Raw genomic sequence first — 26,022 nt, forward strand, 5'->3', positions numbered from 1 at the left:
GTTGTTAGTGTAGGAGAAGACGTTGAAGTCATTAGAGTGGATGATGCTGTCTACAGGGATCATGAATCAAATCAAATCATTAACATTTATAAAGTGCGCTACTCACCCGTGCGGGTCTCAAGGCGCTAGGGGAAAGGGGGGGTTACTGCTGCTCGAAAAGCCAGGTTTTTAGGAGTCTCCGGAATGTGGAGTGGTCCTGGGTGGTCCTGAGGCTGGTGGGGAGGGAGTTCCAGGTCTTGGCTGCCAGGAAGGAGAAAGACCTCCCACCCGCCGTGGAGCGGCGGATGCGAGGGACGGCAGCGAGCGCGAGGCCAGAGGAACGGAGGAGGCGGGTGGGGACGTAGAAGCTGAGGCGTCGGTTGAGGTATTCCGGTCCCTTGTTGTGGAGGGCTTTGTGTGCGTGGGTGAGAAGTCGAAAGGTGATCCTTTTGCTGACTGGGAGCCAATGCAGGTGTCTCAGGTGTGTGGAGATGTGGCTGTTGCGGGGTACGTCGAGGATGAGGCGGGCCGAGGCGTTTTAAATGCGTTGTAGGCGATTTTGGAGTTTGGTGGTGGTCCCAGCGTAGAGGGTGTTGCCGTAGTCCAGGCGGCTCGTGACGAGGGCGTGGGTCACAGTTTTTCTAGTGTCGGCGGGGATCCAGCGGAAGATCTTGCGGAGCATGCGGAGGGTGAGGAAGCAGGCGGAGGACACTGCTTTGACTTGCTTGGTCATGGTGAGAAGGGGGTCCAAGATGAAGCCGAGGTTGCGGGCGTGGTCTGTGGGGGTCGGTGCAGTGCCGAGGGCCGTGGGCCACCAGGAGTCGTCCCAGGCGGACGGGGTGATGCTGAGGATGAGGACTTCCGTTTTGTCAGAGTTCAGCTTTAGGCGGCTGAGCCTCATCCAATCTGCGACGTCCTTCATACCCTCTTGTAGGTTGGTCTTGGCGCTGGCGGGGTCCTTGGTGAGGGAGAGTATAAGTTGGGTGTCGTCGGCGTAGGAGGTGATGATGATGTCGTGCTTGCGTACGATGTTGGCGAGGGGGCTCATGTAGACATTGAAGAGTGTCGGGCTGAGCGATGAGCCTTGAGGTACGCCGCAGATGATCTCGGTGGGGTCTGAGCGAAACAGTGGGAGGTAAACTCTTTGGGAACGGTTTGAGAGGAAGGAGGCGATCCAGTCCAGGGCCAGGCCTTGGATCCCGGTGGAGCGGAGGCGGGTGATTAGGGTGCGGTGACAGACGGTGTCGAAGGCCGCCGAGAGGTCGATGAGGATGAGGGCGACTGTTTCACCGTTGTCCATCAGGGTTCTGATGTCGTCTGTGACTGAGATGAGGGCGGTTTCCGTGCTGTGGTTGGTTCGGAATCCGGTTTGTGAAGGGTCGAGCAGGTTGTTGTTTTCCAGGAAGGTGGTCAGCTGTTTGTTGACGGTCTTCTCTATTACCTTGGCTGGGAAAGGCAGGAGAGAGATGGGGCGGAAGTTTTTCAGGTCGCTCGGGTCAGCCGTAGGTTTCTTTAGGAGGGCGTTGACTTCGGCGTGTTTCCAGCATTCGGGGAAGGTAGCAGAAGAAAAAGAAGAGTTGATGACGGCCTGGAGGTGCGGGGCGATGATGTCGTCGGCTTTATTAAAGATGAAGTGAGGGCAGGGGTCCGAAGGGGCGCCGGAGTGGATAGAGTTCATGATGGATATGGTTTCTTCAGTGTTGATGTGGGTCCAGTTGTTGAGGGTGAAGGCCGGGGGTGCGGGTTCGGTGATGTTAGGTTGGGTCTGGTGTCCGAAGCTGTCGTGGAGGTCGCTGATCTTGCGGTGGAAGAAGGTGGCGAGGGATTCGCACAAATCCTGTGAGGGTGTGACGGCGTTTGCGTTGGTGTTGGGGTTGGAGAACTCCTTGACGATGCTGAAAAGTTCTCTGCTGTTGTGGCTGTTTTTGTCCAGTCTGTCGGTGAAAAAGTTCCTTTTGGCAGCGCGGATCAGGTGGTGGTGTTCGCGGGTAGCGTTCTTGAGGGCGGTCATGTTGTCAGCGGTGTGGTCCTTGCGCCAGGCCTTCTCGAGGGTGCGACAAGTTTTCTTTGATTCTTTGAGGGTGTCAGAGAACCAGAGAGGTTTTTTGGTGTTGGTCTGTCGATGCGTGCGTTTGAGGGGAGCAAGGTTGTCTGCGCAGTTGGAGATCCAGTTTGTGAGGCTGAGGGCTGCGTCGTTGGGGTCGGTGGTGAGGGTGGGTGGTTGGCGGCGAGTGCGGAGAGGAGTTGCTCTTCGGGGATCTTGTTCCACTGTCGACGAGGGATGGGTTGAGTGCGGAGGTGGCGGGTCTCGCGTCGGAATGTGAAGTGGACACAGCTGTGGTCGGTTCAGTGTAGAGCGGAGGTGTGGCTGAAGAAGATGTGTTTGCTGGCGGAGAAGATAGGGTCGAGCGTGTGTCCGGCGATGTGGGTGGCGGTGTTCACCAGTTGCTTGAGGCCGAGGTTGGCGAGGTTGTCGAGAAGGGCGGTGGTGTTGGGGTCGTTGTTCTGTTCCAGATGGAAGTTGAGGTCGCCTAGGAGGATATAGTCCGGCGAGGCGAGGGCGTGCGGGGAGATGAAGTCGGCGATGGCGTCGCTGAAAGGGGCGCGCGGTCCAGGGGGACGGTAGACGAGGGATCCTCTGAGGGTGGTCCTGGGGTCGGTGCGAATTTGAAAATGCAGATGTTCAGCGGCGAGAGGGGTGTCTTCGGTGGAGGTGGTGATGCTGATGGAGTCTTTGAAGACGATGGCGATGCCTCCTCCTACTTGGTTGGTGCAGTCTTTTCTGGAGATCTTGTAGCTTTCGGGGATGGCAGTGGCGATGTCTGGAGCTGATGAGGCGTTCATCCAGGTTTCCGTGATGAAGGCGACGTCCGGAGCTGTGGAGTCCAGGAGGTCCCAGAGTTCAATGGCGTGCTTGTGGACAGAGCGAGCGTTGACCAGGATGCACTTGAGGTGGTTGATGGCGCGTCGGCTGGTGGTCGTGGTAGTTGCGTGATGGAAGATGCGCTTGCAGGAGTTACAGCCGAAGGGTCCATGGGTGCGCTTGGGGTGGGCTTGGAAGCAGGTGTTGGAGCGCCCGGGGTTGACGGCGTAGAGGGTGGTGAGTGTTAGAGTTTTATGAGAATAGGGAGATAGATAGGAGTAGGGTTGAAAAGATAGGGGAGGGGGTGGTAGAGGTGGGTGAGGGTGAGAGGTAGAGTGAGAGGATAGGGAGATAGGTAACAGAGGGGGTGTCGGGAAGGGGGGAGAGATAGGGAAATAGATAGATGGAGGGATAGGTGGAGAGATAGAAAAATAGGTAGATAGGAGGAGGGGGTGAGTGAGGGAGTTAGGTGGAGAGATAGGTAGAGGAGTGAGGGAGGCAGGTAGCGAAAGGGTAGATGTGGGTGATAGTGAGAGATAGGTGGAGAGATAGAGGGGGGTGAGGCAGGAGCAGGAGGGCAGAGACAGGGGCGGGAAGAGACAGGAGTCAGAGAGGACCGAAGAACAGAAGAAGCGAAGAACACAGAAGACCGGAAGAACACAGAAGAACAGAAGCGAAGAACACAGAAGACCGGAAGAACACAGAAGAACAGAAGCGAAGAACACAGAAGACCGGAAGAACACAGAAGAACAGAAGCGAAGAACACAGAAGACCGGAAGAACACAGAAGACCGGAAGAACACGGAAGAACAGAAGAGAAGAACACAGAAGACCGGAAGAACACAGAAGAACCGAAGAACACAGAAGAACAGAAGAGAAGAAAACAGAAGAACAGAACAACACAGAAGAACAGAAGAACACAGAAGAACAGAAGCGAAGAACACAGAAGACCGGAAGAACACAGAAGAACAGAAGAGAAGGACACAGAAGAACAGAAGAACACAGAGGAAGATGCAGGGGACGAAGAAGCAGAAGAGCAGACGAACAGATGATCAACAAAGAAGATACAGAAGACGAAGAGCAGAAGGCAGAAGACCACAGAGCAAGATGAGGAAGAAGAGAGGCGACAGGAGAGGCTGAGGAGCACAAAGAAGAAGAGAGAAGACGGGGAGAAGAAGAGTGCAGAAGAAGATTGCAGAGGAGGAAGAGACAGAGAGGAGGAAAAGAAGCAGGAGCAGGAGAGAGGGTGAGTAGCGCGGGGCAGGGTGAGGGGCTGGGAGGTGGGGGGCACTTACTGTGAGGTGGGTCTCAGGAACTCAGGAACCTGGAGGAGCTGGAGGAGCTGCAGCGGCAGGGGGAGCGACCTACCCTTGGGTCAAGGGTCGCTACCACTGTCGCGCAGCGGCCGCCATAAGAGGGAGGAGGGGGGGGAGGGGTCAGCTGGGGGCGAATGGGAGCTGGGGGGCGGGGGCGTGCAGGAGGTCGTGGCGGGAAAGCGCGAGGGAGGGGGGACAGGTAGAGTGAGAAGAACTGGGGGAGGGGGATTTAAGGGTGGAGGGGGGTGAGTGTTAGAGTTTTAGGAGAATAGGGAGATAGATAGGAGTAGGGCTGAAAAGATAGGGGAGGGGGGGTGGTAGAGGTGGGTGAGGGTGAGAGGTAGAGTGAGAGGATAGGGAGATAGGTAACAGAGGGGGTGTCGGGACGGGGGGAGAGATAGGGAAATAGATAGATGGAGAGATAGGTGGAGAGATAGAAAAATAGGTAGAGAGGAGGAGGGGGTGAGTGAGGGAGTTAGGTGGAGAGATAGGTAGAGGAGTGAGGGAGGCAGGTAGCGAAAGGGTAGATGTGGGTGATAGTGAGAGATAGGTGGAGAGATAGAGGGGGGTGAGGCAGGAGCAGGAGGGCAGAGACAGGGGCGGGAAGAGACAGGAGTCGGAGAGGACCGAAGAACAGAAGAAGCGAAGAACACAGAAGACCGGAAGAACACAGAAGAACAGAAGCGAAGAACACAGAAGACCGGAAGAACACAGAAGAACAGAAGCGAAGAACACAGAAGACCGGAAGAACACAGAAGAACAGAAGAGAAGGACACAGAAGACCGGAAGAACACAGAAGAACAGAAGAGAAGAACACAGAGGACCGGAAGAACACAGAAGAACCGAAGAACACAGAAGAACAGAAGAGAAGAACACAGAATAACAGAAGAGAAGAACACAGAAGAACAGAAGAACACAGAGGAAGATGCAGGGGACGAAGAAGCAGAAGAGCAGACGAACAGATGATCAAAAAAGAAGATACAGAAGACGAAGAGCAGAAGGCAGAAGACCACAGAGCAAGATGAGGAAGAAGAGAGGCGACAGGAGAGGCTGAGGAGCACACAGAAGAAGAGAGAAGACGGGGAGAAGAAGAGTGCAGAAGAAGATTGCAGAGGAGGATCGAGGAGGAAGAGACAGAGAGGAGGAAAAGAAGCAGGAGCAGGAGAGAGGGTGAGTAGCGCGGGGCAGGGCGAGGGGCTGGGAGGTGGGGGGTACTTACTGTGAGGTGGGTCTCAGGAACTCAGGAACCTGGAGGAGCTGGAGGAGATGCAGCGGCAGGGAGAGCGACCTACCCTTGAGTCAAGGGTCGCTACCACTGTCGCGCAGCGGCCGCCATAAGAGGGAGGAGGGGGGGGAGGAGTGGGCTGGGGGCGAATGGGAGCTGGGGGGTGGGGGCGTGCAGGAGGTCGCGGCGGGAAAGCGCGAGGGAGGGGGGACAGGTAGAGTGAGAAGAGCTGGGGGAGGGGGGTTTAACGGTGGAGGGGGTGAGTGTTGGAGTTTTAGGAGAATAGGGAGATAGATAGGAGTAGGGTTGAAAAGATAGGGGAGGGGGGGTGGTAGAGGTGGGTGAGGGTGAGAGGTAGAGTGAGAGGATAGGGAGATAGGTAACAGAGGGGGTGTCGGGACGGGGGAGAGATAGGGAAATAGATAGATGGAGAGATAGGTGGAGAGATAGGAAAATAGGTAGCTAGGAGGAGGGGGTGAGTGAGGGAGTTAGGTGGAGAGATAGGTAGAGGAGTGAGGGAGGCAGGTAGCGAAAGGGTAGATGTGGGTGATAGTGAGAGATAGGTGGAGAGATAGAGGGGGGTGAGGCAGGAGCAGGAGGGCAGAGACAGGGGCGGGAAGAGACAGGAGTCGGAGAGGACCGAAGAACAGAAGAAGCGAAGAACACAGAAGACCGGAAGAACACAGAAGACTGGAAGAACACAGAAGAACAAAAGCGAAGAACACAGAAGACCAGAAGAACACAGAAGAACAGAAGCGAAGAACACAGAAGACCTGAAGAACACAGAAGAACAGAAGAAAAGGACACAGAAGACCGGAAGAACACAGAAGACCGGAAGAACACAGAAGAACAGAAGCGTAGAACACAGAAGACCGGAAGAATACAGAAGAACAGAAGCGAAGAACACAGAAGACCGGAAGAACACAGAAGAACAGAAGCGAAGAACACAGAAGACTGGAAGAACACAGAAGACCGGAAGAACACAGAAGAACAGAAGAGAAGAACACAGAAGACCAGAAGAACACAGAAGAACAGAACAGAAGAACACAGAAGACCGGAAGAACACAGAAGAACCGAAGAACACAGAAGAACAGAAGAGAAGAACACAGAAGAACAGAAGAACACGGAAGAACAGAAGCGAAGAACACAGAAGACCGGAAGAACACAGAAGAACAGAAGAGAAGGACACAGAAGACCGGAAGAACACAGAAGAACAGAAGAGAAGAACACAGAGGACCGGAAGAACACAGAAGAACAGAAGAACACAGAAGAACAGAAGAGAAGAACGCAGAAGAACAGAAGAACACAGAAGAACAGAAGAGAAGAACACAGAAGAACAGAAGAACACAGAGGAAGATGCAGGGGACGAAGAAGCAGAAGAGCAGACGAACAAATGATCAACAAAGAAGATACAGAAGACGAAGAGCAGAAAGCAGAAGACCACAGAGCAAGATGAGGAAGAAGAGAGGCGACAGGAGAGGCTGAGTAGCACACAGAAGAAGAGAGAAGACGGGGAGAAGAAGAGTGCAGAAGAAGATTGCAGAGGAGGATCGAGGAGGAAGAGACAGAGAGGAGGAAAAGAAGCAGGAGAGAGGGTGAGTAGTGCTGGGCAGGGCGAGGGGCTGGGAGGTGGGGGGTACTTACTGTGAGGTGGGTCTCAGGAACTCAGGAACCTGGAGGAGCTGGAGGAGCTGCAGCGGGAGCGACCTACCCTTCGGTCAAGGGTCGCTACCACTGTCGCGCAGCGGCCGCCATAAGAGGGAGGAGGGGGGTGGGAGGGGTCAGCTGGGGGCAAATGGGAGCTGGGGGCCGGGCGTGCAGGAGGTCGTGGCGGGAAAGCGCGAGGGGGGGGCAGGTAGAGTGAGAAGAGCTGGGGGAGGGGGGTTTAAGGGTGGAGGGGGGTGAGTGTTAGAGTTTTCGGAGAATAGGGAGATAGATAGGAGTAGGGTTGAAAAGATAGGGGGGGTGGTAGAGGTGGGTGAGGGTGAGAGGTAGAGTGAGAGGATAGGGAGATAGGTAACAGAGGGGGTGTCGGGAAGGGGGGAGAGATAGGGAAATAGATAGATGGAGAGATAGGTGGGGAGATAGAAAAATAGGTAGATAGGAGGAGGGGGTGAGTGAGGGAGTTAGGTGGAGAGATAGGTAGAGGAGTGAGGGAGGCAGGTAGCGAAAGGGTAGATGTGAGTGATAGTGAGAGATAGGTGGAGAGATAGAGGGGGTGAGGCAGGAGCAGGAGGGCAGAGACAGGGGCGGGAAGAGACAGGAGTCGGAGAGGACCGAAGAACAGAAGAAGCGAAGAACACAGAAGACCGGAAGAACACAGAAGAACAGAAGCGAAGAACACAGAAGACCCGAAGAACACAGAAGAACAGAAGCGAAGAACACAGAAGACCGTAAGAACACAGAAGAACAGAAGAGAAGGACACAGAAGACCGGAAGAACACAGAAGAACAGAAGAGAAGAACACAGAGGACCGGAAGAACACAGAAGAACCGAAGAACACAGAAGAACAGAAGAGAAGAACACAGAAGAACAGAAGAACACAGAAGAACAGAAGAGAAGAACACAGAAGAACAGAAGAACACAAAGGAAGATGCAGGGGACGAAGAAGCAGAAGAGCAGACGAACAGATGATCAAAAAAGAAGATACAGAAGACGAAGAGCAGAAGGCAGAAGACCACAGACCAAGATGAGGAAGAAGAGAGACGACAGGAGAGGCTGAGGAGCACACAGAAGAAGAGAGAAGACGGGGAGAAGAAGAGTGCAGAAGGAGATTGCAGAGGAGGATGGAGGAGGAAGAGACAGACAGGAGGAAAAGAAGCAGGAGCAGGAGAGAGGGTGAGGAGCGCGGGGCAGGGCGAGGGGCTGGGAGGTGGGGGGTACTTACTGTGAGGTGGGTCTCAGGAACTCAGGAACCTGGAGGAGCTGCAGCGGCAGGGAGAGCGACCTACCCTTGAGTCAAGGGTCGCTACCACTGTCACGCAGCATCCGCCATAAGAGGCAGGAGGGGGGGAGGAGTCAGCTGGGGGCGAATGGGAGCTGGGGGGTGGGGGCGTGCAGGAGGTCGCGGCGGGAAAGCGCGAGGGAGGGGGGACAGGTAGAGTGAGAAGAGCTGGGGGAGGGGGGTTTAAGGGTGGAGGGTGGTGAGTGTTAGAGTTTTAGGAGAATAGGGAGATAGATAGGAGTAGGGTTGAAAAGATAGGGGAGTGGGGGTGGTAGAGGTGGGTGAGGGTGAGAGGTAGAGTGAGAGGATAGGGAGATAGGTAACAGAGGGGGTGTCGGGACGGGGGGAGAGATAGGGAAATAGATAGATGGAGAGATAGGTGGAGAGATAGAAAAATAGTTAAATAGGAGGAGGGGGTGAGTGAGGGAGTTAGGTGGAGAGATAGGTAGAGGAGTGAGGGAGGCAGGTAGCGAAAGGGTAGATGTGGGTGATAGTGAGAGATAGGTGGAGAGATAGAGGGGGGTGAGGCAGGAGCAGGAGGGCAGAGACAGGGGCGGGAAGAGACAGGAGTCGTAGAGGACCGAAGAACAGAAGAAGCGAAGAACACAGAAGACCGGAAGAACACAGAAGAACAGAAGCGAAGAACACAGAAGACCGGAAGAACACAGAAGAACAGAAGCGAAGAACACAGAAGACCGGAAGAACACAGAAGAACAGAAGAGAAGGACACAGAAGACCGGAAGAACACAGAAGACCGGAAGAACACAGAAGAACAGAAGCGAAGAACACAGAAGACCGGAAGAACACAGAAGAACAGAAGAGAAGAACACAGAGGACCGGAAGAACACAGAAGAACAGAAGAGAAGAACACAGAAGAACAGAAGAACACAGAAGAACAGAAGAGAAGAACACAGAAGAACAGAAGAACACAGAGTAAGATGCAGGGGATGAAGAAGCAGAAGAGCAGACGAACAGATGATCAACAAAGAAGATACAGAAGACGAAGAGCAGAAGGCAGAAGACCACAGAGCAAGATGAGGAAGAAGAGAGGCGACAGGAGAGGCTGAGGAGCACACAGCAGAAGAGAGAAGATGGGGAGAAGAAGAGTGCAGAAGAAGATTGCAGGGGCGGATCGAGGAGGAAGAGACAGAGAGGAGGAAAAGAAGCAGGAGAAGGAGAGAGGGTGAGTAGCGCGGGGCAGGGCGAGGGACTGGGAGGAGGGGGATACTTACTGTGAGGTGGGTCTCAGGAACTCAGGAACCTGGAGGAGCTGGAGGAGCTGCAGCGGCAGGGGGAGCGACCTACCCTTGGGTCAAGGGTCGCTACCACTGTCGCGCAGCGGCCGCCATAAGAGGGAGGGGGGGAGGGGTCAGCTGGAGGCGAATGGGAGCTGGGGGGCGGGGGCGTGCAGGAGGTCGCGGCGGGAAAGCGCGAGGGAGGGGGGGACAGGTAGAGTGAGAAGAGCTGGGGTAGAGGGGTTTAAGGGTGGAGGGGGTGAGTGTTAGAGTTTTAGGATAATAGGGAGATAGATAGGAGTAGGGTTGAAAAGATAGGGGAGGGGGGTGGTAGAGGTGGGTAAGGGTGAGAGGTAGAGTGAGAGGATAGGGAGATAGGTAACAGAGGGGGTGTCGGGACGCGGGAGAGATAGGGAAATAAATAGAAGGAGAGATAGGTGGAGAGATAGAAAAATAGGTAGATAGGAGGAGGGGGTGAGTGAGGGAGTTAGGTGGAGAGATAGGTAGAGGAGTGAGGGAGGCAGGTAGCGAAAGGGTAGATGTGGGTGATAGTGAGAGATAGGTGGAGAGATAGAGGGGGGTGAGGCAGGAGCAGGAGGGCAGAGACAGGGGCGGGAAGAGACAGGAGTCGGAGAGGACCGAAGAACGGAAGAAGCAAAGAACACAGAAGACCGGAAGAACACAGAAGAACAGAAGCGAAGAACACAGAAGACCGAAAGAACACAGAAGAACAGAAGCGAAGAACACAGTAGACCGGAAGAACACAGAAGAACAGAAGCGAAGAACACAGAAGACCGGAAGAACACAGAAGACCGGAAGAACACAGAAGAACCGAAGAGAAGAACACAGAAGACCAGAAGAACACAGAAGAACAGAAGAGAAGAACACAGAAGACCGGAAGAACACAGAAGAACCGAAGAACACAGAAGAAAAGAAGAGAAGAACACAGAAGAACACAGAAGAACAGAAGAACACAGAAGAACAGAAGAGAAGAACACAGAAGACCGGAAGAACACAGAAGAACCAAAGAACACAGAAGAACAGAAGAGAAGAACACAGAAGAACAGAAGAGAAGAACACAGAAGACCGGAAGAACACAGAAGAACCAAAGAACACAGAAGAACAGAAGAGAAGAACACAGAAGAACCGAAGAACACAGAAGAACAGAAGAGAAGAACACAGAAGACCGGAAGAACACAGAAGAACCGAAGAACACAGAAGAACAGAAAAGAAGAACACAGAAGACCGGAAGAACACAGAAGAACAGAAGAGAAGAACACAGAAGACCAGAAGAACACAGAAGAACCGAAGAACACAGAAGAACAGAAGAGAAGAACACAGAAGAACAGAAGAACACAGAAGAACAGAAGAGAAGAACACAGAAGACCGGAAGAACACAGAAGAACAGAAGAACACAGAAGAACAGAAGAGAAGGACACAGAAGACCGGAAGAACACAGAAGACCGGAAGAATACAGAAGAACAGAAGCGAAGAACATAGAAGACCGGAAGAACACAGAAGAACAGAAGCGAAGAACACAGAAGACCGGAAGAACACAGAAGAACAGAAGCGAAGAACACAGAAGACCGGAAGAACACAGAAGAACAGAAGCGAAGAACACAGAAGACCGGAAGAACACAGAAGAACAGACGAGAAGGACACAGAAGACCGGAAGAACACAGAAGACTGGAAGAACACAGAAGAACAGAAGCGAAGAACACAGAAGACCGGAAGAACACAGAAGAACAGAAGAGAAGAACACAGAGGACCGGAAGAACACAGAAGAACCGAAGAACACAGAAGAACAGAAGAACACAGAGTAAGATGCAGGGGACGAAGAAGCAGAAGAGCAGACGAACAGATGATCAACAAAGAAGATACAGAAGACGAAGAGCAGAAGGCAGAAGACCACAGAGCAAGATGAGGAAGAAGAGAGGCGACAGGAGAGGCTGAGGAGCACACAGCAGAAGAGAGAAGACGGGGAGAAGAAGAGTGCAGAAGAAGATTGCAGGGGAGGATCGAGGAGGAAGAGACAGAGAGGAGGAAAAGAAGCAGGAGAAGGAGAGAGGGTGAGTAGCGCGGGGCAGGGCGAGGGGCTGGGAGGAGGGGGGTACTTACTGTGAGGTGGGTCTCAGGAACTCAGGAACCTGGAGGAGCTGGAGGAGCTGCAGCGGCAGGGGGAGCGACCTACCCTTGGGTCAAGGGTCGCTACCACTGTCGCGCAGCGGCCGCCATAAGAGGGAGGGGGGGGAGGGGTCAGCTGGAAGCGAATGGGAGCTGGGGGGCGGGGGCGTGCAGGAGGTCGCGGCGGGAAAGCGCGAGGGAGGGGGGGACAGGTAGAGTGAGAAGAGCTGGGGTAGAGGGGTTTAAGGGTGGAGGGGGTGAGTGTTAGAGTTTTAGGATAATAGGGAGATAGATAGGAGTAGGGTTGAAAAGATAGGGGAGTGGGGGTGGTAGAGGTGGGTAAGGGTGAGAGGTAGAGTGAGAGGATAGGGAGATAGGTAACAGAGGGGGTGTCAGGACGCGGGAGAGATAGGGAAATAAATAGAAGGAGAGATAGGTGGAGAGATAGAAAAATAGGTAGATAGGAGGAGGGGGTGAGTGAGGGAGTTAGGTGGAGAGATAGGTAGAGGAGTGAGGGAGGCAGGTAGCGAAAGGGTAGATGTGGGTGATAGTGAGAGATAGGTGGAGAGATAGAGGGGGGTGAGGCAGGAGCAGGAGGGCAGAGACAGGGGCGGGAAGAGACAGGAGTCGTAGAGGACCGAAGAACAGAAGAAGCGAAGAACACAGAAGACCGGAAGAACACAGAAGAACAGAAGCGAAGAACACAGAAGACCGGAAGAACACAGAAGAACAGAAGCGAAGAACACAGAAGACCGGAAGAACACAGAAGAACAGACTAGAAGTACACAGAAGACCGGAAGAACACAGAAGACTGGAAGAACACAGAAAACAGAAGCGAAGAACACAGAAGACCGGAAGAACACAGAAGACCGGAAGAACACAGAAGAACAGAAGAGAAGAACACAGAGGACCGGAAGAACACAGAAGAACCGAAGAACACAGAAGAACAGAAGAGAAGAACACAGAAGAACAGAAGAACACAGAAGAACAGAAGAGAAGAACACAGAAGAACAGAAGAACACAGAGTAAGATGCAGGGGACGAAGAAGCAGAAGAGCAGACGAACAGATGATCAACAAAGAAGATACAGAAGACGAAGAGCAGAAGGCAGAAGACCACAGAGCAAGATGAGGAAGAAGAGAGGCGACAGGAGAGGCTGAGGAGCACACAGCAGAAGAGAGAAGACGGGGAGAAGAAGAGTGCAGAAGAAGATTGCAGGGGAGGATCGAGGAGGAAGAGACAGAGAGGAGGAAAAGAAGCAGGAGAAGGAGAGAGGGTGAGTAGCGCGGGGCAGGGCGAGGGGCTGGGAGGAGGGGGGTACTTACTGTGAGGTGGGTCTCAGGAACTCAGGAACCTGGAGGAGCTGGAGGAGCTGCAGCGGCAGGGGGAACGACCTACCCTTGGGTCAAGGGTCGCTACCACTGTCGCGCAGCGGCCGCCATAAGAGGGAGGGGGGGAGGGGTCAGCTGGAGGCGAATGGGAGCTGGGGGGCGGGGGCGTGCAGGAGGTCGCGGCGGGAAAGCGCGAGGGGGGGGACAGGTAGAGTGAGAAGAGCTGGGGTAGAGGGGTTTAAGGGTGGAGGGGGTGAGTGTTAGAGTTTTAGGATAATAGGGAGATAGATAGGAGTAGGGTTGAAAAGATAGGGGAGGGGGGGTGGTAGAGGTGGGTAAGGGTGAGAGGTAGAGTGAGAGGATAGGGAGATAGGTAACAGAGGGGGTGTCGGGACGCGGGAGAGATAGGGAAATAAATAGAAGGAGAGATAGGTGGAGAGATAGAAAAATAGGTAGATAGGAGGAGGGGGTGAGTGAGGGAGTTAGGTGGAGAGATAGGTAGAGGAGTGAGGGAGGCAGGTAGCGAAAGGGTAGATGTGGGTGATAGTGAGAGATAGGTGGAGAGATAGAGGGGGGTGAGGCAGGAGCAGGAGGGCAGAGACAGGGGCGGGAAGAGACAGGAGTCGGAGAGGACCGAAGAACGGAAGAAGCAAAGAACACAGAAGACCGGAAGAACACAGAAGAACAGAAGCGAAGAACACAGAAGACCGAAAGAACACAGAAGAACAGAAGCGAAGAACACAGTAGACCGGAAGAACACAGAAGAACAGAAGCGAAGAACACAGAAGACCGGAAGAACACAGAAGACCGGAAGAACACAGAAGAACCGAAGAGAAGAACACAGAAGACCAGAAGAACACAGAAGAACAGAAGAGAAGAACACAGAAGACCGGAAGAACACAGAAGAACCGAAGAACACAGAAGAAAAGAAGAGAAGAACACAGAAGAACACAGAAGAACAGAAGAACACAGAAGAACAGAAGAGAAGAACACAGAAGACCGGAAGAACACAGAAGAACCAAAGAACACAGAAGAACAGAAGAGAAGAACACAGAAGAACAGAAGAGAAGAACACAGAAGACCGGAAGAACACAGAAGAACCAAAGAACACAGAAGAACAGAAGAGAAGAACACAGAAGAACCGAAGAACACAGAAGAACAGAAGAGAAGAACACAGAAGACCGGAAGAACACAGAAGAACCGAAGAACACAGAAGAACAGAAAAGAAGAACACAGAAGACCGGAAGAACACAGAAGAACAGAAGAGAAGAACACAGAAGACCAGAAGAACACAGAAGAACCGAAGAACACAGAAGAACAGAAGAGAAGAACACAGAAGAACAGAAGAACACAGAAGAACAGAAGAGAAGAACACAGAAGACCGGAAGAACACAGAAGAACAGAAGAACACAGAAGAACAGAAGAGAAGGACACAGAAGACCGGAAGAACACAGAAGACCGGAAGAATACAGAAGAACAGAAGCGAAGAACATAGAAGACCGGAAGAACACAGAAGAACAGAAGCGAAGAACACAGAAGACCGGAAGAACACAGAAGAACAGAAGCGAAGAACACAGAAGACCGGAAGAACACAGAAGAACAGAAGCGAAGAACACAGAAGACCGGAAGAACACAGAAGAACAGACGAGAAGGACACAGAAGACCGGAAGAACACAGAAGACTGGAAGAACACAGAAGAACAGAAGCGAAGAACACAGAAGACCGGAAGAACACAGAAGAACAGAAGAGAAGAACACAGAGGACCGGAAGAACACAGAAGAACCGAAGAACACAGAAGAACAGAAGAACACAGAGTAAGATGCAGGGGACGAAGAAGCAGAAGAGCAGACGAACAGATGATCAACAAAGAAGATACAGAAGACGAAGAGCAGAAGGCAGAAGACCACAGAGCAAGATGAGGAAGAAGAGAGGCGACAGGAGAGGCTGAGGAGCACACAGCAGAAGAGAGAAGACGGGGAGAAGAAGAGTGCAGAAGAAGATTGCAGGGGAGGATCGAGGAGGAAGAGACAGAGAGGAGGAAAAGAAGCAGGAGAAGGAGAGAGGGTGAGTAGCGCGGGGCAGGGCGAGGGGCTGGGAGGAGGGGGGTACTTACTGTGAGGTGGGTCTCAGGAACTCAGGAACCTGGAGGAGCTGGAGGAGCTGCAGCGGCAGGGGGAGCGACCTACCCTTGGGTCAAGGGTCGCTACCACTGTCGCGCAGCGGCCGCCATAAGAGGGAGGGGGGGGAGGGGTCAGCTGGAAGCGAATGGGAGCTGGGGGGCGGGGGCGTGCAGGAGGTCGCGGCGGGAAAGCGCGAGGGAGGGGGGGACAGGTAGAGTGAGAAGAGCTGGGGTAGAGGGGTTTAAGGGTGGAGGGGGTGAGTGTTAGAGTTTTAGGATAATAGGGAGATAGATAGGAGTAGGGTTGAAAAGATAGGGGAGTGGGGGTGGTAGAGGTGGGTAAGGGTGAGAGGTAGAGTGAGAGGATAGGGAGATAGGTAACAGAGGGGGTGTCAGGACGCGGGAGAGATAGGGAAATAAATAGAAGGAGAGATAGGTGGAGAGATAGAAAAATAGGTAGATAGGAGGAGGGGGTGAGTGAGGGAGTTAGGTGGAGAGATAGGTAGAGGAGTGAGGGAGGCAGGTAGCGAAAGGGTAGATGTGGGTGATAGTGAGAGATAGGTGGAGAGATAGAGGGGGGTGAGGCAGGAGGGCAGAGACAGGGGCAGGAAGAGACAGGAGTCGGAGAGGACCGAAGAACGGAAGAAGCAAAGAACACAGAAGACCGGAAGAACACAGAAGAACAGAAGCGAAGAACACAGAAGACCGAAAGAACACAGAAGAACAGAAGCGAAGAACACAGTAGACCGGAAGAACACAGAAGAACAGAAGCGAAGAACACAGAAGACCGGAAGAACACAGAAGACCGGAAGAACACAGAAGAACCGAAGAGAAGAACACAGAAGACCGGAAGAACACAGAAGAACAGAAGAGAAGAACACAGAAGACCGGAAGAACACAGAAGAACCAAAGAACACAGAAGAAAAGAAGAGAAGAACACAGAAGAACAGAAGAACACAGAAGAACAGAAGAGAAGAACACAGAAGACCGGAAGAACACAGAAGAACAGAAGAGAAGAACACAGAAGACCGGAAGAACACAGAAGAACCAAAGAACACAGAAGAACAGAAGAGAAGAACACAGAAGAACAGAAGAGAAGAACACAGAAAACCGGAAGAACACAGAAGAACCAAAGAACACAGAAGAACAGAAGAGAAGAACACAGAAGAACCGAAGAACACAGAAGAACAGAAGAGAAGAACACAGAAGACCGGAAGAACACAGAAGAACCGAAGAACACAGAAGAACAGAAAAGAAGAACACAGAAGACCGGAAGAACACAGAAGAACAGAAGAGAAGAACACAGAAGACCGGAAGAACACAGAAGAACCGAAGAACACAGAAGAACAGAAGAGAAGAACACAGAAGAACAGAAGAACACAGAAGAACAGAAGAGAAGAACACAGAAGACCGGAAGAACACAGAAGAACAGAAGAACACAGAAGAACAGAAGAGAAGGACACAGAAGACCGGTAGAACACAGAAGACCGGAAGAATACAGAAGAACAGAAGCGAAGAACACAGAAGACCGGAAGAACACAGAAGAACAGAAGCGAATAACACAGAAGAGCGGAAGAACACAGAAGAACAGAAGCGAAGAACACAGAAGACCGGAAGAACACAGAAGAACAGAAGCGAAAAACACAGAAGACCGGAAGAACACAGAAGAACAGACGAGAAGGACACAGAAGACCGGAAGAACACAGAAGACAGGAAGAACACAGAAGAACAGAAGCGAAGAACACAGAAGACCGGAAGAACACAGAAGACCGGAAGAACACAGAAGAACAGAAGAGAAGAACACAGAGGACCGGAAGAACACAGAAGAACCGAAGAACACAGAAGAACAGAAGAGAAGAACACAGAAGAACAGAAGAACACAGTAGAACAGAAGAGAAGAACACAGAAGAACAGAAGAACACAGAGTAAGATGCAGGGGACGAAGAAGCAGAAGAGCAGACGAACAGATGATCAACAAAGAAGATACAGAAGACGAAGAGCAGAAGGCAGAAGACCACAGAGCAAGATGAGGAAGAAGAGAGGCGACAGGAGAGGCTGAGGAGCACACAGCAGAAGAGAGAAGACGGGGAGAAGAAGAGTGCAGAAGAAGATTGCAGGGGAGGATCGAGGAGGAAGAGACAGAGAGGAGGAAAAGAAGCAGGAGAAGGAGAGAGGGTGAGTAGCGCGGGGCAGGGCGAGGGGCTGGGAGGAGGGGGGTACTTACTGTGAGGTGGGTCTCAGGAACTCAGGAACCTGGAGGAGCTGGAGGAGCTGCAGCGGCAGGGGGAGCGACCTACCCTTGGGTCAAGGGTCGCTACCACTGTCGCGCAGCGGCCGCCATAAGAGGGAGGGGGGGAGGGGTCAGCTGGAAGCGAATGGGAGCTGGGGGGCGGGGGCGTGCAGGAGATCGCGGCGGGAAAGCGCGAGGGAGGGGGGGAAAGGTAGAGTGAGAAGAGCTGGGGTAGAGGGGTTTAAGGGTGGAGGGGGTGAGTGTTAGAGTTTTAGGATAATAGGGAGATAGATAGGAGTAGGGTTGAAAAGATAGGGGAGGGGGGGTGGTAGAGGTGGGTAAGGGTGAGAGGTAGAGTGAGAGGATAGGGAGATAGGTAACAGAGGGGGTGTCGGGACGCGGGAGAGATAGGGAAATAAATAGAAGGAGAGATAGGTGGAGAGATAGAAAAATAGATAGATAGGAGGAGGGGGTGAGTGAGGGAGTTAGGTGGAGAGATAGGTAGAGGAGTGAGGGACGCAGGTAGCGAAAGGGTAGATGTGGGTGATAGTGAGAGATAGGTGGAGAGATAGAGGGGGGTGAGGCAGGAGCAGGAGGGCAGAGACAGGGGCGGGAAGAGACAGGAGTCGGAGAGGACCGAAGAACGGAAGAAGCAAAGAACACAGAAGACCGGAAGAACACAGAAGAACAGAAGCGAAGAACACAGAAGACCGAAAGAACACAGAAGAACAGAAGCGAAGAACACAGTAGACCGGAAGAACACAGAAGAACAGAAGCGAAGAACACAGAAGACCGGAAGAACACAGAAGACCGGAAGAACACAGAAGAACCGAAGAGAAGAACACAGAAGACCGGAAGAACACAGAAGAACAGAAGAGAAGAACACAGAAGACCGGAAGAACACAGAAGAACCGAAGAACACAGAAGAAAAGAAGAGAAGAACACAGAAGAACAGAAGAACACAGAAGAACAGAAGAACACAGAAGAACAGAAGAGAAGAACACAGAAGACCGGAAGAACACAGAAGAACAGAAGAGAAGAACACAGAAGACCGGAAGAACACAGAAGAACCAAAGAACACAGAAGAACAGAAGAGAAGAACACAGAAGAACCGAAGAACACAGAAGAACAGAAGAGAAGAACACAGAAGACCGGAAGAACACAGAAGAACCGAAGAACACAGAAGAACAGAAAAGAAGAACACAGAAGACCGGAAGAACACAGAAGAACAAAAGAGAAGAACACAGAAGACCGGAAGAACACAGAAGAACCGAAGAACACAGAAGAACAGAAGAGAAGAACACAGAAGAACAGAAGAACAGAAGAGAAGAACACAGAAGACCGGAAGAACGCAGAAGAACAGAAGAACACAGAAGAACAGAAGAGAAGGACACAGAAGACCGGAAGAACACAGAAGACCGGAAGAATACAGAAGAACAGAAGCGAAGAACACAGAAGACCGGAAGAACACAGAAGAACAGAAGCGAATAACACAGAAGAGCGGAAGAACACAGAAGAACAGAAGCGAAGAACACAGAAGACCGGAAGAACACAGAAGACCGGAAGAACACAGAAGAACAGAAGAGAAGAACACAGAAGACCGGAAGAACACAGAAGAACAGAACAGAAGAACACAGAAGACCGGAAGAACACAGAAGAACCGAAAAACACAGAAGAACAGAAGAGAAGAACACAGAAGAACAGAAGAACACAGAAGAACAGAAGAACACAGAAGAACAGAAGTGAAGAACACAGAAGACCGGAATAACACAGAAGAACAGAAGAGAAGGACACAGAAGACCGGAAGAACACAGAAGAACAGAAGAGAAGAACACAGAGGACCGGAAGAACGCAGAAGAACCGAAGAACACAGAAGAACAGAAGAGAAGAACACAGAAGAACAGAAGAACACAGAAGAACAGAAGAGAAGAACACATAAGAACAGAAGAACACAGAGGAAGATGCAGGGGACGAAGAAGCAGAAGAGCAGACGAACAGATGATCAACAAAGAAGATACAGAAGACGAAGAGCAGAAGGCAGAAGACCACAGAGCAAGATGAGGAAGAAGAGAGGCGACAGGAGAGGCTGAGTAGCACACAGAAGAAGAGAGAAGACGGGGAGAAGAAGAGTGCAGAAGAAGATTGCAGAGGAGGATCGAGGAGGAAGAGACAGAGAGGAGGAAAAGAAGCAGGAGCAGGAGAGAAGGTGAGTAGCGCTGGGCAGGGCGAGGGGCTGGGAGGTGGGGGGTACTTACTGTGAGGTGGGTCTCAGGAACTCAGGAACCTGGAGGAGCTGGAGGAGCTGCAGCGGCAGCGGGAGTGACCTACCCTTCGGTCAAGGGTCGCTACCACTGTCGCGCAGCGGCCGCCATAAGAGGGAGGAGGGGGGTGGGAGGGGTCAGCTGGGGGCGAATGGGAGCTGGGGGGCGGGGCGTGCAGGAGGTCGTCGCGGGAAAGCGCGAGGGAGGGGGCAGGTAGAGTGAGAAGAGCTGGGGGAGGTGGGTTTGAGGGTGGAGGGGGGTGAGTGTTAGAGTTTTAGGAGAATAGGGAGATAGATAGGAGTAGGGTTGAAAAGATAGGGGAGGGGGGGTGGTAGAGGTGGGTGAGGGTGAGAGGTAGAGTGAGAGGATAGGGAGATAGGTAACAGAGGGGGAATCGGGACGGGGGGCAGAGATAGGGAAATAGATAGATGGAGAGATAGGTGGAGAGATAGAAAAATAGGTAGATAGGAGGAGGGGGTGAGTGAGGAAGTTAGGTGGAGAGATAGGTAGAGGAGTGAGGGAGGCAGGTAGCGAAAGGGTAGATGTGGGTGATAGTGAGAGATAGGTGGAGAGATAGAGGGGGGTGAGGCAGGAGCAGGAGGGCAGAGACAGGGGCGGGAAGAGACAGGAGTCAGAGAGGACCGAAGAACAGAAGAAGCGAAGAACACAGAAGACCGGAAGAACACAGAAGAACAGAAGCGAAGAACACAGAAGACCGGAAGAACACAGAAGAACAGAAGCGAAGAACACAGAAGACCGGAAGAACACAGAAGAACAGAAGAGAAGGACACAGAAGACCGGAAGAACACAGAAGAACAGAAGAGAAGAACACAGAGGACCGGAAGAACACAGAAGAACCGAAGAACACAGAAGAGAAGAACACAGAAGAACAGAAGAACACAGAAGAACAAAAAAGAAGAACACAGAAGAACAGAAGAACACAGAGGAAGATGCAGGGGACGAAGAAGCAGAAGAGCAGACGAACAGATGATCAAAAAAGAAGATACAGAAGACGAAGAGCAGAAGGCAGAAGACCACAGAGCAAGATGAGGAAGAAGAGAGATGACAGGAGAGGCTGAGGAGCACACAGAAGAAGAGAGAGGATGGGGAGAAGAAGAGTGCAGAAGAAGATTGCAGAGGAGGATCGAGGAAGAAGAGACAGAGAGGAGGAAAAGAAGCAGGAGCAGGAGAGAGGGTGAGTAGCGCGGGGCAGGGCGAGGGGCTGGGAGGTGGGGGGTACTTACTGTGAGGTGGGTCTCAGGAACTCAGGAACCTGGAGGAGTTGGAGGAGCTGCAGCGACAGGGAGGGCGACCTACCCTTGAGTCAAGGGTCGCTACCACTGTCACGCAGCGGCCGCCATAAGAGGGAGGAGGGGGGGGAGGAGTCAGCTGGGGGCGAATGGGAGCTGGGGGGTGGGGGCGTGCAGGAGGTCGCGGCGGGAAAGCGTGAGGGAGGGGGGACAGGTAGAGTGAGAAGAGCTTAGGGAGGGGGGTTTAAGGGTGGAGGGGGGTGAGTGTTAGAGTTTTAGGAGAATAGGGAGATAGATAGGAGTAGGGTTGAAAAGATAGGGGAGGGGGGGTGGTAGAGGTGGGGGAGGCTGAGAGGTAGAGTGAGAGGATAGGGAGATAGGTAACAGAGGGGGTGTCGGGACGGGGGGGAGAGATAGGGAAATAGATAGATGGAGAGATAGGTGGAGAGATAGAAAAATAGGTAGATAGGAGGAGGGGGTGAGTGAGGGAGTTAGGTGGAGAGATAGGTAGAGGAGTGAGGGAGGCAGGTAGCGAAAGGGTAGATGTGGGTGATAGTGAGAGATAGGTGGAGAGATAGAGGGGGGTGAGGCAGGAGCAGGAGGGCAGAGACAGGGGCGGGAAGAGACAGGAGTCGTAGAGGACCGAAGAACAGAAGAAGCGAAGAACACAGAAGACCGGAAGAACACAGAAGAACAGAAGCGAAGAACACAGAATACCGGAAGAACACAGAAGAACAGAAGCGAAGAACACAGAAGACCGGAAGAACACAGAAGACCGGAAGAACACAGAAGAACAGAAGAGAAGAACACAGAGGACCGGAAGAACACAGAAGAACCAAAGAACACAGAAGAACAGAAGAGAAGAACACAGAAGAACAGAAGAACACAGAAGAACAGAAGAGAAGAACACAGAAGAACAGAAGAACACAGAGGAAGATGCAGGGGACGAAGAAGCAGAAGAGCAGACGAACAGATGATCAACAAAGAAGATACAGAAGACGAAGAGCAGAAGGCAGAAGACCACAGAGCAAGATGAGGAAGAAGAGAGGCGACAGGAGAGGCTGAGGAGCACACAGAAGAAGAGAGAAGACGGGGAGAAGAAGAGTGCAGAAGAAGATTGCAGAGGAGGATCGAGGAGGAAGAGACAGAGAGGAGGAAAAGAAGCAGGAGAGAAGGTGAGTAGCGCTGGGCAGGGCGAGGGGCTGGGAGGTGGGGGGTACTTACTGTGAGGTGGGTCTCAGGAACTCAGGAACCTGGAGGAGCTGGAGGAGCTGCAGCGGCAGCGGGAGTGACCTACCCTTCGGTCAAGGGTCGCTACCACTGTCGCGCAGCGGCCGCCATAAGAGGGAGGAGGGGGGTGGGAGGGGTCAGCTGGGGGCGAATGGGAGCTGGGGGGCGGGGCGTGCAGGAGGTCGTGGCGGGAAAGCGCGAGGGAGGGGGGGCAGGTAGAGTGAGAAGAGCTGGGGGAGGGGGGTTTAAGGGTGGAGGGGGGTGAGTGTTAGAGTTTTAGGAGAATAGGGAGATAGATAGGAGTAGGGTTGAAAAGATAGGGGAGGGGGTGGTAGAGGTGGGTGAGGGTGAGAGGTAGAGTGAGAGGATAGGGAGATAGGTAACAGAGGGGGTGTCGGGACGGGGGGCAGAGATAGGGAAATAGATAGATGGAGAGATAGGTGGAGAGATAGAAAAATAGGTAGATAGGAGGAGGGGGTGAGTGAGGGAGTTAGGTGGAGAGGTAGGTAGAGGAGTGAGGGAGGCAGGTAGCGAAAGGGTAGATGTGGGTGATAGTGAGAGATAGGTGGAGAGATAGAGGGGGGTGAGGCAGGAACAGGAGGGCAGAGACAGGGGCGGGAAGAGACAGGAGTCGGAGAGGACCGAAGAACAGAAGAAGCGAAGAACACAGAAGACCGGAAGAACACAGAAGAACAGAAGCGAAGAACACAGAAGACCGGAAGAACACAGAAGAACAGAAGCGAAGAACACAGAAGACCGGAAGAACACAGAAGAACAGAAGCGAAGAACACAGAATACCGGAAGAACACAGAAGAACAGAAGAGAAGGACACAGAAGACCGGAAGAACACAGAAGAACAGAAGAGAAGAACACAGAGGACCGGAAGAACACAGAAGAACCGAAGAACACAGAAGAACAGAAGAGAAGAACACAGAAGAACAGAAGAACACAGAAGAACAGAAGAGAAGAACACAGAAGAACAGAAGAACACAGAGGAAGATGCAGGGGACGAAGAAGCAGAAGAGCAGACGAACAGATGATCAAAAAAGAAGATACAGAAGACGAAGAGCAGAAGGCAGAAGACCACAGAGCAAGATGAGGAAGAAGAGAGACGACAGGAGAGGCTGAGGAGCACACAGAAGAAGAGAGAGGATGGGGAGAAGAAGAGTGCAGAAGAAGATTGCAGAGGAGGATCGAGGAAGAAGAGACAGAGAGGAGGAAAAGAAGCAGGAGCAGGAGAGAGGGTGAGTAGCGCGGGGCAGGGCGAGGGGCTGGGAGGTGGGGGGTACTTACTGTGAGGTGGGTCTCAGGAACTCAGGAACCTGGAGGAGTTGGAGGAGCTGCAGCGACAGGGAGAGCGACCTACCCTTGAGTCAAGGGTCGCTACCACTGTCACGCAGCGGCCGCCATAAGAGGGAGAAGGGGGGGGAGGAGTCAGCTGGGGGCGAATGGGAGCTGGGGGGTGGGGGCGTGCAGGAGGTCGCGGCGGGAAAGCGCGAGGGAGGGGGACAGGTAGAGTGAGAAGAGCTGGGGGAGGGCGGTTTAAGAGTGGAGGGGGGTGAGTGTTAGAGTTTTAGGAGAATAGGGAGATAGATAGGAGTAGGGTTGAAAAGATAGGGGAGGGGGGGTGGTAGAGGTGGGTGAGGATGAGAGGTAGAGTGAGAGGATAGGGAGATAGGTAACAGAGGGGGAGTCGGGACGGGGGGAGAGATAGGGAAATAGATAGATGGAGAGATAGGTGGAGAGATAGAAAAATAGGTAGATAGGAGGAGGGGGTGAGTGAGGGAGTTAGGTGGAGAGATAGGTAGAGGAGTGAGGGAGGCAGGTAGCGAAAGGGTAGATGTGGGTGATAGTGAGAGATAGGTGGAGAGATAGAGGGGGTGAGGCAGGAGCAGGAGGGCAGAGACAGGGGCGGGAAGAGACAGGAGTCGTAGAGGACCGAAGAACAGAAGAAGCGAAGAACACAGAAGACCGGAAGAACACAGAAGAACAGAAGCGAAGAACACAGAAGACCGGAAGAACACAGAAGAACAGAAGCGAAGAACACAGAAGACCGGAAGAACACAGAAGAACAGAAGAGAAGGACACAGAAGACCGGAAGAACACAGAAGACCGGAAGAACACAGAAGAACAGAAGCGAAGAACACAGAAGACCGGAAGAACACAGAAGACCGGAAGAACACAGAAGAACAGAAGAGAAGAACACAGAGGACCGGAAGAACACAGAAGAACCGAAGAACACAGAAGAACAGAAGAGAAGAACACAGAAGAACAGAAGAACACAGAAGAACAGAAGAGAAGAACACATAAGAACAGAAGAACACAGAGGAAGATGCAGGGGATGAAGAAGCAGAAGAGCAGACGAACAGATGATCAACAAAGAAGATACAGAAGACGAAGAGCAGAAGGCAGAAGACCACAGAGCAAGATGAGGAAGAAGAGAGGCGACAGGAGAGGCTGAGGAGCACACAGAAGAAGAGAGAAGACGGGGAGAAGAAGAGTGCAGAAGAAGATTGCAGAGGAGGATCGAGGAGGAAGAGACAGAGAGTAGGAAAAGAAGGAGGAGAAGGAGAGATGGTGAGTAGCGCGGGGCAGGGTGAGGGGCTGGGAGGAGGGGGGTACTTACTGTGAGGTGGGTCTCAGGAACTCAGGAACATGGAGGAGCTGGAGGAGTTGCAGCGGCAGGGGGAGCGACCTACCGTTGGGTCCTCTTTAATGCGTTAAAGAGGATCAGGATCAGGGAACAATCTTGCGGGACTCCGCAGATGAGGGTGTGGACATTCACGGTGTACAGTGCCAGGCTGACTGACAGGGTCCTTCCAGTCAGTAAGAAACAGATCCATCGGAGAGAGTGTCCTTGAATTCCAATTTTATGTAGACTTCAGATGATAATGGGGTGAGAGATTGTGTCAAATGCTGGAGAGATGTTCAAAAGGATTATGGCCACTGAGTCCCCTCCATCCAGAGTCATGTGAATGTCATCGATCGTGGTGATAAGGGCAGTTTCTGTGCTGTAGTTGGGCCTGAAACCAGATTGAGTGGTGTAGAGGAATGAGGGTAATTTAGGTATTTAGTGAGGTGTCTGTTGATGATTGGCTTTAAGATCTTGGCCACAAATTGTAGCAGAAAGATTGGTCTGTTATTGGCAAGCGCTGAAGGGTCAGCAGAGGGAGTGGGAGGAAAGTTGCATGTTTTCATCCAGTGGGAGAATTCAGTCATGCAGGCATTCAACATGATCCGGGTACTCTTGCCCATGAGGTAGAGAATGAGTTGGGTATTGTTTGGGTGAGAGAGGACGTTGATGTTATTAGAGTGAGTGATGCTTTCTAGAGAGATCATGTATTCATTAAACAGGATCAGGATCAAGGAACATCCTTGTGGAACTCTGCAGATGAGGTTGTGGGCATCCAAGATGTACGGTGCCAGGCTGGCTGAAAGGATGCTTCCAGTCAGGAAGAAACAGATCCATTAAAGAACTTCTCCTTGGATTCTAATGTCATGTAGACGTTGCATGAGAATGGGGTGGGAGATTGTGTCAAATGCTGCAGAGAGGTCCAACAGGATGAGGGCCATCATGTCTCCTCCATCCAGAGTCATGCGGATGTCATCCCTGATGGCGACGAGGCCAGTTTCCATGCTGTAGTTGGGTTTAAAACTAGACTGAGTGGTGTTGAGAAGGTAGGGTAGTTGAATAATTTGGTGAAGCATCTGTTGATGACGGTAATACATTGGTCGGGAATGGTAGCAGGGAAATCAGTCTGTAGTTGGCGAGTGTCTAAGGGTCTGCAGAGGGAGTGGGAGGACAATTTAATGTTTTCAAGCATCTGGAAAATTTTATGTTTTCAAGCAGAAGAGATAAAGGCATTCAGAATTGGAGAAAGTATGGCACTGATAGGTTGTAGTCATCTAGATTAGGT

The sequence above is a fragment of the Pleurodeles waltl genome, chromosome 6 (genome assembly GCF_031143425.1).
Source record: "Pleurodeles waltl isolate 20211129_DDA chromosome 6, aPleWal1.hap1.20221129, whole genome shotgun sequence".
NCBI lineage: Eukaryota > Metazoa > Chordata > Amphibia > Caudata > Salamandridae > Pleurodeles > Pleurodeles waltl.